This window comes from Chlorocebus sabaeus, chromosome 21 (assembly GCF_047675955.1).
Source record: "Chlorocebus sabaeus isolate Y175 chromosome 21, mChlSab1.0.hap1, whole genome shotgun sequence".
Classification (NCBI taxonomy): domain Eukaryota; kingdom Metazoa; phylum Chordata; class Mammalia; order Primates; family Cercopithecidae; genus Chlorocebus; species Chlorocebus sabaeus.
Window position 1 is genome coordinate 57,663,214 of NC_132924.1, and position 18,426 is coordinate 57,681,639.

At 35.7% G+C, this 18,426-nt stretch overlaps 1 protein-coding gene and 1 long non-coding RNA gene across 14 annotated transcripts in view; one reads left to right on the forward strand and one right to left on the reverse strand.

The window, feature by feature from the left end:
* PPP1R9A (protein phosphatase 1 regulatory subunit 9A) overlaps window positions 1–18,426 on the reverse strand; it is a 395,072-nt gene that overhangs the window by 106,694 nt on the left and 269,952 nt on the right. The gene's annotated exons all lie outside the window — the stretch shown is intronic.
* Window positions 1–18,426, forward strand: part of LOC140709666 (uncharacterized) — a 64,914-nt gene that overhangs the window by 28,465 nt on the left and 18,023 nt on the right. Inside the window, exons 2-3 of the long non-coding RNA XR_012090360.1 lie at window positions 14,144–14,182; window positions 15,640–15,782. This is a non-coding gene — a long non-coding RNA (uncharacterized lncRNA). The remainder of the gene's footprint in view (window positions 1–14,143; window positions 14,183–15,639; window positions 15,783–18,426) is intronic.

The following is an 18,426-nucleotide window of genomic DNA, read 5'->3' on the forward strand; positions in this document are numbered from 1 at the left end:
AAATAATGCAATACCAAAACTAAAATCTACAATTAAGGTTTATGTTTTTAGCCTGGCTTTTTATTGTGTTAAATGAAATTACCTTGGACAAAAATTATCACTAGATAGAAGGAATAAATACTAGTGTTCTATACTGCTGTGGATGACTCTAGTTAACAATAATGTATTACACAGTTTCAAATAGCTAGAAGGAGGATACTAAATGTTCCCAACATAAAAAAATGATAATGTTTGAGATCACAGATATGCTAATTACCATGATATGATCACTATACATTATATAACAAAACATAACTATGTACCACTTCAATATATGCAATCATGTCAATTAAAAATTTTTATCTTGTTTTAATGTGCATTATTTCACTAAGAACTGCCCTCTCTCTCCTTCTTGCTGAGATACAATAAGCCAAAGCAGATACATCACTTATTCCTTTCTTTTCATTTATTATCAGGCCAAGAAATATCCATGTACTGTTCTTTGGAGTATAGGTATCTAGATTATGTGGGATTCATTTCATTAGTTTATTTGGTAAGCTGTCAAATACAAGTTAAACAACAATTAAATTGTATTTACAATTTACTAAATTGAAGTCATAAAGATCCTACATGTTCCATGTAAATGATGAGAGGTTATCAAAAATGATAATTTATGAATTCCTTAGTTTTCAGATTTAGTTGTTTTAATAAAATTTATGTACTAGTCAAAAATGGCACTTATTTAATGTTGAAATTTTAAAAATCTCAACGTGGAATTAAGTTTCAGTAAAAATGAAAAAGCTGATTGTGGAGTCAAGACAGCAGACAGGAGACAGGGTTGACATGTAGCTCCCACTGGGACAGACAGAACAATGTGTGGAGACTCACAATGTGGACTTTTAATCCAGGAACCACCACAGGAATGTACCAGGAAGACTAAAAGAATTCATGGATGCTTTGAAAGAAGTGGCAGGCCACTGCAAGTTCTGAAAGACAGGCCAAAAACTCTGGTGATCTCTCGAAAGTGCCACCTCCTGGCTGGAGGCTGACCAACTTAGAACATTACAGCAACTCATGACAGAACAATCCTGTTCCGAGGAGGAGAAGACAACAGCTAATTCCACTGCCTGCAAAATCCCAGCTAACCAGTGGTCCTCAGTGTGTCCATGTGACAACTTTACTGCTGGCATAACCAGCATTCAAGAAAGCCAGCATCCTCAATGTATCTAAAACTAAGGACTCTCACACAGTCTATTTCACAGCCCTGCCAACACCACCAGAGCAGGTACTGGTATCTATGGCTGGGAGACCTGAAGACGGATCACATCACAGGACTCTCTACAGACATTTCCCAGCACTAACACAGAGCCTAGTAACCCTGCTAGGTGTCTAAACCCAGAGGAGCAACATCAGTCACTAAAGTCTGGCTTGCAGAAAGTCCCATCCCTAGGGAAAGAAGAAATGTACTACATCAAGGGATCACCCATGGGACAAAAGAATCTAAACAGCATCCCTTGAGTTCCAGACTTTTCCACTGAAATAGGTCACTCAAATGAGAAGGAATCAGAAAAGTAATTCTGGTAATGTGGCAAAACAAGATTCTATAACATGCGCGAAGGATCCAAACCAAGAAGAAATCTCTGATTTGCCAGATAAAGAATTCAGAAGGTTGATTACTAAACTACTCAAGTAGATACCAGGGAAAGATGAAAACCAACTTAAAGAAATTAAGGAAAAAACACAGGATATGGATGAAAAATGCTCCAGAGAAACAGATACCATAAAGAAAAAACAATTACAATTTCTGGAAATGAAGTACACACTTTAGAGAAATAAAAAATACACTGGAAAATTTTAATAATAGCTCAAAGTCAAGGTCTTCAAATTAACGCAATCAGACAAAGACAAAGAATTTTTAAAAAATAAACAAAGCCTCCAAAAAATTTAGGATTATGTTAAACAGCCAAACCTAAGAATAACTGGTGTTCCTGAGGAGGAAGAGGATCCAAATACAGTGAAGCTCAAAGAACACTTGGGAAATACATTGCAAAATGTATTTTGTGTGTAATGGATGATCACCAGCAAAAAGATCATCACCCAGGCACATAGTCATCAGGTTATCTAAGGAAAGAATCTTAACAGCTGTGAGGCAAAAGCAAGCAGTAACCTAAAGGAACGTAAAGCCGTAACATAAAGGAAAACCTACCAGATTAACAGCAGATTTCTCAGCTGAAACCCTATAAGCCAAAAGGGACTACGGTCCTAACTTTAGCATCCTCAAACAAAATAATTACAAACCAAGAACTCTGTATCCAGCAAAACTAAGCTTCAAAATGGAGAGATAAAGGATTTTTCAAAGAAATAAATGCTGAGAGAATTCATCACTATCACACCAGCACTATAAGAATCTTGAAACAAACCCTTGAAATGCATGAAAATAGAACCTCCTTGAAGCATAAATCTCATGGGGCTTATAAAACAATAACACAATGAAGAAAAAACAAAGTATTCTTTGGGAGGCTGAGGAAGATGGATCACTAGGTCACGAGTTCAAGACCAGCCTGGCCAAGATGATGAAACACTATCTCTACTAAAACTACAAAAATTAGCTGAGTGCAGTGGCAGGTGCCTGTAATCCCAGCTACTCAGGAGGCTGAGGAAGGAGGATCACTTGAATCCAGGTGGCAGAGGTTACAGTGAGCTGAGATTGCCCCACTGTACTCCAGCCTGGGTGACAGAGTGAGATTCTGTCTCAAAAAAACACAACACAACACAACACAACACACACACACACACACACAAAAACAAAGTATTCAGGAAATAACTAGTGTAATGAATAAAATAGTACCTCACATCCCAACATTAACACTGAGTATAAATGACCTAAAGGCTCCACTTAAAAGATACAGAATGGTAGAATGGATAAAAGTCCACCAACCAAATATATGTGGTCTTCAAGAAACTTACCTAAGGCATAAGGATTCACATAAACTTAAAGGGGTGGAAAAAGGTATTTTATGTAAATGGAAATGGAAAGCAAGCAGGAATCGCCATTCTTATATCAGACAAAACAGTCTTTAAAGCAACAACAGTTAAAAAAGACAAAGAGGGATATCATATAATGATGAAAGGACTAGTCCAACAGGAAAATATCACAATCATAAATATATACGTACCCAACGCAGCACTCCTAACTTTATAAAACAATTATTACTAGATATAAGAAATGAGATAGATGACAACACAATAATAGGGGACTTCAATACTCACCTGACAGCACTAGACAGGTCATTAAGAGAGAAAGTCAACAAAATAATGGACTTCAAATGGACTTAACAGATATTTAGAGAACATTCTACCCAACAACCGCAGAGTATATATTCTTTTCAGCAGCACATGGAACATTCTCCAAGATAGATCAATAAATTAATAAATTAAACAAGTCTCAATAAATTAAGGAAAATCAAAATTACATCCAGTGCCCTCTCAGACCACAGGGAAATAAAACTGGAAATTTTTGGACTCCAAAAAAAAAAAAAAAAAAAAAAAAACCACCCTCAAAACTAAGCAAATACAGGAAAATACAATAATCTAGTCCTGAATGATCTTTGGGTCAACAATGAAATCAAGATAGAAATTTAAACATTCTTTGAACTAAACAATAATAGTGACACAACATATTAAAACTTCTAGGACACAGCAAAAGTGGTGCTAGGAGGACAGTTCATAGCATTAACTGCCTCCATCAAAAAGTCTAACAGAGCACAGACAGACAATTTAAGGACACAACTCAAGGAACTAGAGAAAGAACAAACTAAATCCAAACCCAGCAGAAGAAAAGAACCAACATTAGAGCACAACTAAATGAAACTGAAACAAACAACAAAAAATGCAAAAAAATCAATGAAATAAAAAGCTGTTTTTTTTGAAAAGATAAACAAAATTGATAGACCATTAGTGCAACTAACCAAGAAAAGAAAAGATCCGAATAAGTTCAATTAGAAATGAAATGGGAGATGTTGCAACCAATACCACAGAAATACAAAAGATCATTGAAGGCTACTATAAACACCTTTATGCATGAAATCCAGAAAATCTAGAGGAAATGGATAAATTCCTGAAAATATACAACCCTCCTAGATTAAGTCAGGAAGAAATGAAAACTCTGATCTTATCAATAATGAGTAGTAAGACTGAAATAGTAGTTTTAAAAATTGCCGCCAACAACAACAACAACAACAACAACAAAAGTTCAGGACCAGAAAGATACACAGATGAATTCTGTCAGGCGTTTAAAGAACAATTGGTACCAATCTTTCTGAAACTATTCCAAGAGATAGAGAAGAAGGGAATCCTCCCTAAATCATTACATAAAGCCAGTATCACCCTAATACCAGAACCAGGAAAGGACAGAACAACAAAAAAAGAAAACTACAGACCAACATTCCTGATGAACATAGATGCAAAAATCCTCAATAAAATACTAGTAAACCAAATCCAACAGCATATCAAAAAGATAATCCACCATGATCAAGTGAGCTTCAAACCAGAGATGCAGGGATGATTTAACATATACAAGTCAATAAATGAGACACACCACATAAACAAAATTAAAAACAAAATCATATAATCATCTCAACAGATGGAGAAAAAGCATTGACAAAATCCAGCATCCCTTTACAATTAAAATCCTCAGCAAAATTGGCATAAAAGAGACATACATTAAGGTAACAAAAGCCATCTATGACAAACCCACAGGCAACATTACACTGAATGGGGAAAAGTTGAAAGCATTCCTCCCGATAACTAGAACAAGAAAAAGATGCCCACTTTGACCACTTCTATTAAACACAGTACTAAAATGTTCTAGCCACAGCAATCCGACAAAAGAAAAAAATAAAGGGCATCCAAACTGGTAAAGAGGAAGTCAAACTGTCGCTGTTTGTGGATGATATGAACGTTTACCTAGAAAACACTAAATACTCATTCAAAAAGCTCCTGAATCTGACAAATAAGTTCAGTAAAATTTCAGGATGCAAAATGAATGTACATGAATCAGTAGCACTGCTGTACACCAGTATCGACCAAGCTGAGAATCAAATCAAGAACTCAACCTCTTTTACAACAGTTCCCCACACTCCCAAAAAAATATTTAGGGAGTTTCAAAAGATCTCTACAAGGAAAACTACAAAACATTGCTGAAAGAAATCATAGATGGCACAAATGAATGGAAACACATCCCACGCTCATGGATTGGTAGAATAAATATTGTGAAAATGACCATACTGCCAAAAGCAATCTACAAATTCAGTGCAATTCCTATCAAAACACTATCATCAACCTTCACAGAACCAGAAAAAACAATCCTAAAAATTTCTATGGAACAAAAAAGGAGCCTGCATAGCCAAAGCAAGACTAAGCAAAAAGAACAAATCTGGAGGCATCACATTACCTGACTTCAAACTATACGACATGGCTATATGAAAACAGCATGGTACTGGTATAAAAATAGGCATGCAGACAAAAGGAACAGAATAGAGAACCCAGAAATAAAACCAAATATTTACAGTCAACTGATATCTGACAAAGCAAACAAAAACATAAAGTGGGGAAAGGACACCCTATTCAACAAAAGGTGTTGGAGTAATTGGAAAGCCACATGTAGAAGAATGAAACTGCATCCTCATCTCTCACCTTATACAAAAATCAATTCAAGATGGATCAAAGACTTATACCCAAGATCTGAAGCCATAAAAATTCTAGGTAACATTCAAAAAACTCTTCTAGACACTGACTTAGGCAAAGAGTTCATGAACAAGAATCCAAAAGCAAATATAACAAAAACAAAGGTAAATAGATGGGACCTAATTAAACTAAAAAGCTTCTGCACAGCAAAGTATGTGCAGAAAGAGTAAACAGACAACCCACAGAGTGGGAGAAAATCTTTGCCATCTATACCTCTGACAAAGGACTAATATCCAGAATCTACAGAGAACTCAAATCAGCAAGACAAAAAAAAAAAAAAAAAAACCCATCAAAAAGTGGGCTAAGGACATGAATAGACAGTTTTCAAAGAAGATATACAAGTGGCTAACAAATATATGAAAAAATGCTCAACATCACTAATGATCAGGGAAATGCAAACCAAAATCACAATGTGACACCACCTTACTCCTGCAAGAATGGCCATAATTAAAAGATAAAAAACACAGATGTTGGCATGGATGTGGTGAAAAGGGAATACTTTTTACATTGCTAGTTGGAATGTAATCTAGTACAACCAGTATGGAAAACAGTACGGAGTTTCCTTAAAAACTTAAAAGTAGAACTATCATTTGACCTAGCAATTTAACTACTGGGTATCTACACAGACAAAAAGAAGTCATTATATGAAAAAGACACCCATCCACTCATGTTTATTGCAGCAGAATTCTCAATTGTAAAAAGATAGAACACCCTAAATGCCATCTGTCAACGAGCAGATAAAGAAAATGTGGTACACATATATACAGCATGGAATACTGCTGAGCCATAAAAAGGAAGAAAATAATGACATTTGCAGCAACCTGGATGGAGTTGGAGACCATTATTCTAAGTGAAGTATCTCAGTAATGAAAAAGCAAACATCATATGTTCTCACTTATATGTGGGAGCTAAGTTATGAAGATGCAAAAGCATAAAAATAATATAATGGATTATGGGGACTTGGGAGGAAAGGTTGGAGTGGGATGAGGGATAAAAGACTACACATTGGGTACAGTGTACACTGCTTCGGTGATGGGTGCACCAAAATCTCAGGAATCACCACTAAAGAACTTTTTCATGCAACCAAACACCACCTGTTCCCCCAAAACGATTGAAATAAATACATAAATAAAATGAAACAATTTTTTAAATGAAAAAGCTACACCAGGATATAGTTATCAGTTCTTATATAACAAATAATTTCATTCAAACAAACATCTACTGTGTATACATTTAATACCTGAAATATATATCTCTAAAAAATAAAAACAGATGCACACAACTTATACTTGAATATTGGGATACCTTCATTGGTGGGTCACAAGATCCTAGAGTGTTTTTGAAAAGCACAGTGCCTCATTGTTTCTATTTGATTATATTACATGGCTTTTCTCCAAATTTGATAGCTTTTTAATATTTAACTTGATTTCGATGAGTATGTAGTGGTAAATTTAACTCTAGCTATTTTCACTAGTTTGCTGACAGTAGTTAAGAGTTAAAAGTCCTAGACAACCAAGCTCTTGCTCCTTATTTGTAATCGCACATTCTTACATATTTTTCCTTTCCATATTGGGAGCTAGATTAATATACCGTATTATATACTTAACATTAAAAAATTTAAAAATTCATCTATGAAGATGATTGCTTTTGAAAGCTGGATCTGGCCATTGCACTCCAGCCTGGGTGACATGTTGAGACTCCATTTAAAAATAAAATAAAATAAAATAAAAGATTTTAAAAATAAAGAAAGCGGAATCTGAAATATTTAAACTTAATTACAGGCAACAGTTCTTTGAAACGATTTTTCTATCTAACCCAATACTAATTATAAGAATATTTTTGGCCAGGTGTGGTGGCTCATGTCTGTAATCCCAGCACTTTGGGAGGCCAAGCGGGGGGACCATGAGGTCAAGAGATCGAGACTATCCTGGCCAACACGGTGAAATCCCGTCTCTACTAAAAATACAAAAAAGCCAGGTGTGGTGGCAGGTGCCTGTAGTCCCAGCTACTCAGGAGGCTGAGGCAGGAGAATCACTTGAACCCAGGAGGTGGAGGTTGCAGTGAGCCAAGATTGCGCCACTGCACTCCAGCCTGGGGAACAGAGCAAGACTAGGTCCCCCCCATCAAAAAAAGAATATTTTCGCCAGGACTGGTGACTCATGCCTGTAATCCCAGCACTTTGGGAGGCCAAGGCGGGCAGATCACCTGAGGTCAGGAGTTTGAGACCAGCCTGGCAAACATGGTGAAACCCTGTCTTTTCTAAAAATAGAAAAAAATTAGCCAGGCATGGTGGTGAGTGCCTGTAATCCCAGCTACTTGGGAGAGTGAGGCAGGAGAATCACTTGAACCTGGCAGGCAGAGGCTGCAGTGAGCTGAGATCGTGCCACTGCACTCTAGCCTGGGCAAGAGAGACCCTGTCTTAAAAGAAAAAAAAAGAGTATTTTTCTATGCTATATTTCATTGTAAACAAAAAGTTGAATTCTTAAAAAAAAAAAAAAAAAACCTTGCCTAACACATGCCACTTCAAGAACTACACACTATTTAATAGATACAAACTTAAGGTACTTTCCAAAAACACTACATCCTTTCCAGGAATAACATTTCTCTGCTTAGTAGTTAGCCTTGATGTCTTAGGTTTAAACATTAATGTATATGAACATTACAAAGGTAGTATGCAAAATGTTAATCTGTATATAGTGACACCAGAAAATGTCTCATCAAGCCAAAATCTCATTTCATTAGTTTTTTTGAAATCCTTGCTGGTTTTACTCTTTCTCTCAACAGTGGTTGTTGACCATTCTTATATATTCAACATTAAGGAAATCTAATATCCACGATCCAAAATCCAGAGTAGTTGCTTCTGTCATCTTAGAAGTAAACACAAAATCCACAATGGTGGATGATTTCCATGAATATGAAAATTTCCTCACTGCCCTCCACTGCATATAACACTTTATTATTCAAAATCACAAAACAAAAAGCTCTGATAAAAAGTGAAATTCTCAATTGCCCCTTGTACTATAGTGGCAACAAAAACAATGAAATAAGTAAAGTAAAAACATTTCAAGGTTTACTGCATTTCAAATAGAAATAATCTTAAGTAAATATAAAAGAAACAAAAGCTTCTAAGCATAGAAATTACACATCCAGGTATATATCCAAATATAAACGTACATATCTATTAAAAAACTCATTTGTCATTCATTTCTATTTTCTTTTCTTTTGAGACAGGGTCTCACTCTGTTGCCCAGGCTGGAGTGCAGTGGTGCCATCATTGCTCGCTGCAGCCTTGAACTCCTGGTCTCAAGCAACCCTCCTGTCTTGGCTCCCAAGTGTTGGGATTACAGATGTGAGTCACTGCGTCCAGCAATATATATTTTTAAAATTATTTATTTTTCATATTTTATTGGGGTATGGGTGGTGTTTGGTTACATGAGTGAGTCCTTTAGTGATCTGTGAGATTTTGGTGCACCCAGCACCCAGTAGTATACACTGCACACTATTTACAGTCTTCTATCCCTCGCCCCCAAAACCTTCCCCCCAAGTCCCCAAAGTCCATTGTATCATCCTTATGCCTTTGCATCCTCATAGCTTAGCTCACACATATCAGTGAGAATATACAATGTTTGGTTTTCTGTTTCTGAGTTACTTCACTTAGTATAAGTCTCCAATCTCATCCAGTTGCTGCGAATGCCATTAATTCATTCCTTTATATGGTTGACTAGTATTCCATCATAGGCATACATATATGTATATACATATGTACACACATATACACATATGTACACACATGTACACACATATGTATATACATGTATATGTGTATACATACATATATACACACATAGACGTATATGCATGTATACCCGTATATACATACACACGTGTGTATGTATATAGTATGTATATATACATACACATGTATATGTATATATACATACACATACCTATACATATGTATATACATATACATATGTCTATGATGGAATATATATATTCTATATATGATAGAATGTATACATTCTATATATGATGGAATATGTATATATAGAATATATATAGAATATATATGAACTCATATATGAAGTATATGAACATATGTGTATATGAACTCACATATATGTGATATATGTAGCATATATATCATATATATTCTGTGAATGTATATAGAATATATATAGAATATGTTTGTTGGTCATTTGTATATCTTCTTTTGAGAACTGTCTGTTCATGTCCTTAGCCCACTTTTTGAAGGGATTGTTTTTTTCTTGGTGATTTGTTTGAGATCGTTGTAGATTCTGGATATTTGTCCTATGCCAGATGTGTAGATGGCAAAGATTTTCTCCCACTCTATGGGTTGTCTGTTTACTCTGCTGACTGTGACTTTGTGCAACATCTCTTTAGTTCAATTAAGTTACAGCTATTTATCTTTGTTTTTATTGCATTTGCTTTTGGGTTCTTGGTTATGAAACCCAAAATTGCCTAAGCCAATGTCTAAAGGGTTTTTCCAATGTTATTTTCTAGAATTTTTATACTTTTGGCTCTTAGATTTAAGTCCTTAATCCATCTTGAGTTGATTTTTGTATAAGGTGAGAGATGAGGATCCAGTTTCATTCTCCTACAGGTGGCTAGCCAACCTATATCCCAGCACCATTTGTTGAAAAGGGTGTCCATTCCCCATTTTATGTTTTTTTTGCTTTGTCGAAAATCAGTAGGCTTTAAGTATTTGAGTTTATTCCTGGGTTCTCTATTCTGTTCTATTGGTCTATATGTCTATTTTTATACCAGTACCAAGCTGTTTTGGTGACTATGGACTTATAGTATAGTCTGAAGTCAGGTAACGTGATGGTTCCAGATTTGTTGTTTTTGCTTAGTCTTGCTTTGGCTATATAGGTTCTTTTTTGGTTCCATATGAATTTTAGAATTGTTTTTTCCCAATTCTGTGAAGAATGATGGTGGTATTTTGACGGGAATTGCATTGAATATGTAGATTGCTTTTGGCAGTATGGTAATTTTCACAATATAGATTCTACCCATCAATGAGCATGGGATGTGTTTCCATTTGTTTGTGTCATCTACGATTTCTTTCAGCAGTGTTTTGTAGTTTCCCTTGTAGAGGTCTTTCCCCTTCTTGGTTAGGTATATTCCTAAGTTTTTTTTTTTGTTTTTTTTTTTTTTTGTTTTTTTTGCAGCTGTTGTAAAAGGGGTTGAGTTCTTGATTTGATACTCCACTTTGTTGCTACTGGTATATAGAAGAGATACTGATATGTGTATATTAATTTTGTATCCAGAAACTTTGCTGAATTCTTTTATTAGTTCTAGGAGCTTTCTGGAGGAGTCTTTAGGGTTTCTGAAGTAAATGATCACATCATCAGCAAACAGTGACACTTTGACTTCCTCTTTACGGATTTGGATGCCCTTTATTTCCCCTCTCTGATTGTCCTGGCTAGGACTTCCAGTACTATGTTGAAGGGGAGAGGTGAGAGTGGGCATCCTTGTTTTGTTCCAGTTCTCAGAGGGAATGCTTTCAACTTTTCCCCATTGAGTATTATGATGGCTGTGGGTTTGTCATAGATGGCTTTTATGTTGCTTGTATGCCGATGTTGCTGAGAGTTTTAATTGTAAAGGAACGCTGGAGTTTGTGGAATGCTTTTTCTATATCTATTGAGATGATCTTGTAATTTTTGTTTTTAGTTCTGTTTATGTGATGTCTCACATCTATTCACTTGTGTATGTTAAACCATCCCTGCCTCCCTAGTATGGAACCCACTTGATCATGGTGGATTGGCTTTTTGATATGTTGTTGGATTTGGATAGCTAGTATTTTGTTAAGAATTTTGGAATCTATATTCATTAGAGATATTGGTCTGTAGCGTTCGTTTTTGGTTATGTCCTTTCCTGGTTTTGATATTAGGGTGATGCCGGCTTCATAGAATGATTTAGGGAGGGTTCACTCTTTCTCTATCTGGAATTGTGTCAATGGGATTGGTACCAATTCTTTGAATGTCTGATAGAATTCTGCTGTGAATCTGTCTGGTCCTGGACGTTTCTTTGTTGATAATTTTAAAATTACCATTTCAGTCTTGCTGCTTGTTATTGGAGTGTTCAGGGTATCTAATTCTTCCTAATTTAAGCTAGGAGGGTTGTATCTTACAAGGAATTTATCCATCTCTTCTAGGTTTTCTGGTGTATGCACATAAAGTTGTTCATAGTAGCCTTGAATGATCTTTTGTATTTCTGTGGTGTCAGTTATAAAAACTCCCATTTGTTTCTTATTGAGGTTATTTGGATTTTTCTCTCTTCTTTTCTTGATTAATGTTGCTTATGGTCTATCAATTTTATTAATCTTTTGAAAGAACAAACTTTTCATTTATCTTTTGTATTTTTTTTTGTTTCAATTTCATTTAGTTCTGCTCTGATCTTGGTTATTTTCTTTCTTTCACTGGGTTTGGGTTTGGTTTATTCTTGTTTCTCTAGTTCCCTGAGATGTGACCTTAGATTATCAGTTTGTGCTCTTTCAGTCTTTTTGATAGAGGTGTTTAGGGCCATGAACTTTCCTCTTAGCACCGCGTTTGCTGTATCCCAGAGGTTTTGATAAGTTGTGTCACTACTGTCATTCAGTTCGAAGAATTTTTAAATTTCCATCTTGATTTCATTTTTGATCCAATAATTATTCAGGAGCAGGTTATTTAATTTCCATATATTTGCATGGTTTTGAAGGTTTATTTTGGAGTTGGTTTCCAGCTTTATCATACTGTGGTTGGAAAGAGTGCTTGACATAATTTCAATTTTCTTAAATTAATTGAGGCTTGTTTTGTGGTCTATCATATGGTCTATCTTGGAAAAAGTTCCATGCACTGTTGAATAGAATGTATATTCTGTGGCTTCGGATGGAATGTTCTGTATATATCTGTTAAGTCTATTTGTTCCAAGGTATAGTTTAAGTCCACTGTTTCTTTGTTGGCTTTCTGTCTTGATGACCTGTCTAGCGCTGTCAGTGGAGTACGGAAGTCCCCCACTGTTACTGTGTGGTTGTCTATCTTATTTCTTAAGTCTAGTACTAATTGTTTTATAAATTTGGGAGCTACACTGTTAGGTGTGCAGCTCCCAAATATGTTTAGGATTGTGATATTTTCCTGTTGGATAAGGCCTTTTACCATTATATAATGTCCCTCTTTGTCTTTTTTTAACTGCTGTTGCTTTAAAGTTTGTTTTGTCTGATATAAGAATAGCTACTCCTTCTCATTTTTGGTGTCTATTTGCATGAAATGCCCTTTTCTGTCTCTTTAAGTTTATGTGAGTCTTCTATGTGTTAGGTGAGTGAAGGCAGCAGATGGTTGGTGCATTCTTATCCATTCTGCTGTTGTGTTTCTTTTAAGTGGAGCATTTAGGCCACTTACATTCAAAGTTAGTATTGAGATGTGAGGTACCATTCCATTCATCATGTTGTTTGTTGCCTGTGTACCCTGGTTTTTGTTTATTTTTTAACTTGTGTTTTTGTTTTATTGTTCCTGAGAGATTTCTGCTTTAATGACGTTTTGTTTTGATGTGTTTCCATGATTTGTTTCAAGATTTAGAGCTTCTTTTAGCAGTTCTTGTAGTGGTGGCTTGGTACTGGTGAATTCTCTCAGCATTTGTTCGTCTGAAAAAGACTGTATCTTTCCCTCATATTTGATGCTTAGTTTCACTGGATACAAAATTCTTGGGTGATCATTGTTTTGTTTGTGGAGGCTCAAGATTGGGCCCCAATCCCTTCTAGCTTGTACGGTTTCTGGTGAGAAGTCTGCCATTAATCTGATAGGTTTTCCCCTACAGGTTACCTGGTACTTTTGTCTCACAGCTCTTAAGATTCTTTCCTTCATCTTAACTTTAGTTACCTGATGACAATGAGCCTAGGTGATAATCTTTTTGCAATGAATTTCCCAGGTGTTCTTTCTGTTTCTTGTATTTGGATGTCTAGGTCTCTAGCAAGGCCTGGGAAATTTTCCTCAATTATTCCCCCGAATATGTTGTCCAAACTTTTAGATTTGTCTTCTTCCTCAGGAATGCTGATTATTCTTAGGTTTGGTGGATTAACATAATAATCTCAGACTTCTTGGAGGCTTTGCTCATATTTTCTTATTCTTTTTTTCTTTGTCTTTGTTGGATTAGGTTAATTCAAAGATCTTATCTTCGAGCTCTGAATTTCTTTCTTCTACTTGTTCAGTTCTATTGCTGAGATTTTCCAGAGCATTTTGCATTTCTATAAGTGTGTCCAATGTTTTGTGAAGTTTTGGGGTTTTTAAATTTATACTATCTATTATATTGAATATTTATCCCTTCACTTCTTGTATCGTTTTTTGGATTTCCTTGCATTGGGCTTTGCCTTTCTCTGGTGCCGCCCTAATTAGCTTAATAACTAACCTGAATTCTTTTTCAGGTAAATCAGGGATTTCTTCTTGGTTTGGATCCATTGCTGGTGAGCTACTGTGATTTTTTTCCGGGGGTCAGGGGGTGGTATTAAAGAGCCTTGTTTTGTCATATTACCAGAGTTGGTTTTCTGGTTCCTTCTCATTTGGGTAGCCTCTGTCAGAGGAAAGGTCTAAGGCTGAAGGTTGTCGTTCAGATTCTTATGTCCCATGGGGTGCTCCCTTGATGTAGTACTCTCCCCCTTTTCCTATGGATATGGCTTCCTGACAGTGAAGTTGTAGTTTTTGTTATCTCTCTTTTGGATCTAGCCACCCAGCAAATCCACCAGGCTCTGGGCTGGTACTGGGGGTTGTGTGCACAGAGTCCTGTGATGTGAACCGTCTATGGGTCTCTCAGCCATGGATACCAGCAAAATATCTGGGGTGTCTCCCGGGTCCTGCAAGAGAAATCTGCTTCCTTCAGAGGGTCTGTGAGTCCTCTTGGGTTTTCTGATTATTCCTGCAGTCGTTGTGGAGCTAAAATTCATGATGAGAGCCTACACATGCTGCTCTGTCTGTCCAAGTCACAGCTGCAACTTAGTTCTGCCTCCTGTCTGCCATGATCCCAGCCTATATTTTCTTTTATGTATTTTAACCTTTTACAAAAAAGATAAATATTTAAGACCCTCAGATTATTTTCTATTGTTATAATTCCTAGAAAACTGTGACCATCAGAAGTTATATGGTTCCCTGTCAAAGTCATTAAAATCATATGCTAGGGATAAAAGTAAAATGAATGCATAGTTATTGATCATGGGTAGCAGATACTTTCTTGAAAGCATTTAAAGTTTAATGTGAATGACACTGAAAAGCAAACATATAAATCATTGAAAATTTCTTCAAATTGAAACAAAATCTCTGTCTTATATCAAACTTTGCCAAATTGCTGACAGTACCAGAATGATTGTCTGGAGTTAAAAAAAAATTCTAATCCTTTTTCCAGAGTTCACTCTTTCAAATGCTTTATAATTACAATGTCTTTTAAGTTTTGTTTTTTTGTTGTTTGTTTTTTAAGGCAAAAGGTTATAGAATATTTTAACTTTTATATATAGAAGGAAAATAGTTAAACCTCTCACCATCCTGGTCAATCTTTCCTAAATAGTCTCAGGTTTTTCAGGATTCCTAAGGTGGGTATGTAACATAAATTAAGTTATAGTGTGGTATAGCATTAATCTATCTGCCCGTTATCTGTCCGCCTGACCGACCATCCATCCACATCCACCCACCCACCCACCCATCCACCCATCCATCCATCCATCCACCCATCCATCCATCCATCCATCCATCCATCCATCCATCCAACTAGTTATTGATCCCTACTATGATAGGCTGCCTCTAACATAGACTCAAGTGATCCTTGACTCCTTATATTTAAGTCTGAATGTAATTATCTACCCTTGCATGTAGGCTGGACATATTAACTCACTTTTATCAAATAAAATACAGAGCTGACGGGATGTCATTTCAGATTTTAGGTTACAAAAAGATGGCAGATTGCATCTTGGGCACTCTCTTGCATCACTCTTTGGAGAAGCCAGTTTTCATGTGGTGAGAGGCCTGGCAGTGGTGCCCAAATGAGTTCACTGGGAAGTGGATCACAGAAACCATGAAGTAATAAAAGTTAGTTGTTTCAGGTCACTGAATTTTATAGTAATATGTTATACAACAATAGGTACATGAACTATTCCAGTGGTCAACAAGACAGGCGAGGTCCTGTTTATAGCCGTAGACTCAAGAAACATGAGTTTTCAAAAATTATCTTACAAATCCATGTTTGATAAAATCAGATGCAAAAAATTGTACATAAAATATTATTTTCTGGTAAAAAGTCAATAATAATATTTTAAATATAAAAGTACACAGCACCATAAAATCTTGAGATTGTTACTGAAATTCACATTGATTATATCTGCCTTTGTTAAAGAGACAGTCCTTTTCACATCACTATCACTATCAACGATAATCAATTTGTATAGTGCTTTTTAAGTTAATGACAGCTATTATCTCACATTTTCAAATTCAATTTTAGAGTTCAAACTATATATGTTAAAATTGATATTTAAGTTGTATAACCTGAGTAGGTTTGATAAATGTATACATAGCTGTGTAACAAACACAGTAATCACAATATAGAACATTTTCATCACTTCAAAATTGGTCCTTCCTTCTTGTTTGCAGACAATTCCCTCCCTTCATTTGTGATTCTGAGCAATCATACATCTGCTAATACCACAGTTTTGCATTTTCCAGAATTTTATACAAATGTATTCAAGCAGTATACAGGCTATTGGCTTCTGGCTTCTTTTTCTCAGTATAATGGTTTTGAGAGTCATACATGGTATTGAAAGGATTGGCAGTTTGTTCCTTCATATCACTGAGAAATATTTCACTATATGGGATATAATATAATTTGTATATCCATTTATCAGTTAAAGAACACTTGAGCTTTTTCCAGTTTTTAGTTATTATGAAAAAGCTGCTACGAATATCCAAGAATGAGTCTTTATATAGATATATGTTTTTTATTGTTCTTGAGTAAATAGCTAGGTGTAGAATTGCTGGCTTGTATAAGTGTAAGTCTAACTTTGTAAAAACCTACCAGACTGTTCTGCAAAGTGGTTGTGCTATTTTGCATTCCGATCAGCAAATAAATGTGAACCTCAGTCCGTATACTTGTCAATGCATAGTGGTATCAGTCTTTATAATGTCGGCCTTTTTAACAGGTGTACAGTAGAACCTCATTGTGGATTTAATTTACCTGCCCCTAATAATTAATAACGTTAAGCAGCATTTCATGTTTAATGGTATATCTCCTTTGGTGAATGGTCTCTTTCAGTGATTTCCACATTTTAGTAGGATTTGCATGTTTAAAAACTCTGTTATATAGTTGACAATATAATCTTACTGAATTACGAGAGTTCTTTATCAGAAAATTGTTTTACAGATATTCATTCTGTGGCTTGTTTTTTCATTTTCTTAAGGGTATTTTGTAACAAATGTTTTAAATTTTGATGCAGTTTATCATTATTTCCTCTTACACTTTTTGCTTTTGTGCCCTAAAAAATCTTAAATTGTTAAATTACATTAAAATTTTTTTTTTCATTCATTTAGAGGGTATATAAGCAGATTTGTTACATGGATATATTGCGTAGTGGTGGGGTGTGAGCTTCTAGGGTACTCATCACCTTAACAATGAACTTTGTGCCCAATAGGTAATTTTTCAACATTCATCCTCCTCCAGTTCTCCTCTTTTAGAGTTCCCAGTGTATATTACTTATAGTGTTTCCCTCTGTATGTCCGTGGATACCCATGTTTACCTCCCATTTATTTTTTATTTATTTATTTTATTATTATTATTATACTTTAAGTTCTAGGGTACATGTGCATAACGTGCAGGTTTGTTACATACATATACTTGTGCCATGTTGGTGTGCTGCACCCATCAACTCGTCAGCACCCCTCAACTCGTCATTTACATCAGGTATAACTCCCACTGCAATCCCTCCCCTCTCCCCCCTCCCCATGATAGGCCCCGGTGTGTGATGTTCCCCTTCCCGAGTCCAGGTGATCTCACTGTTCAGTTCCCACCTATGAGTGAGAACATGCGGTGTTTGGTTTTCTGTTCTTTTGATAGTTTGCTGAGAATGATGGTTTCCAGCTGCATCCATATCCCTACAAAGGACACAAACTCATCCATTTTTATGGCTGCATAGTATTCCATGGTGTATATGTGCCACATTTTCTTAATCCAGTCTGTCACTGATGGACATTTGGGTTGATTCCAAGTCTTTGCTATTGTGAATAGTGCCGTAATAAACATACGTGTGCCCTCCCATTTACATATGAGAATATGAGGTGTTTGATTTTCTATTCCTGCGTTATTTCACTAAACTTAAAATTACAAAGATTTTTGACTGTTTTCTAGAAATCTTAGTGTTCTAGATGCTGCAATTAGGGTTGTGATCAGTTTTAAGTTAATTTTTATATATACTGTGAGATGAAGGTCAAGGCATTTTTTTGATTTTTTGTTTTCATTTTGTTTTCAATGGGACTAATTTTTCCAGCACCATTTGTTGAGTTGACTATAATTTCCTCCACTGAATTACCTTGGTACCTTTATTTAGAAATCAATTCTTTATATCTGCACAGGTCTGCACTGCAAATTTCTATTCTGATCCATTAATCTATATTACTATTCTTATACCTCAGCCAGACTGCCTTGATTAGTGATGTTTTTAGGCAGGGAAAGTCCTCC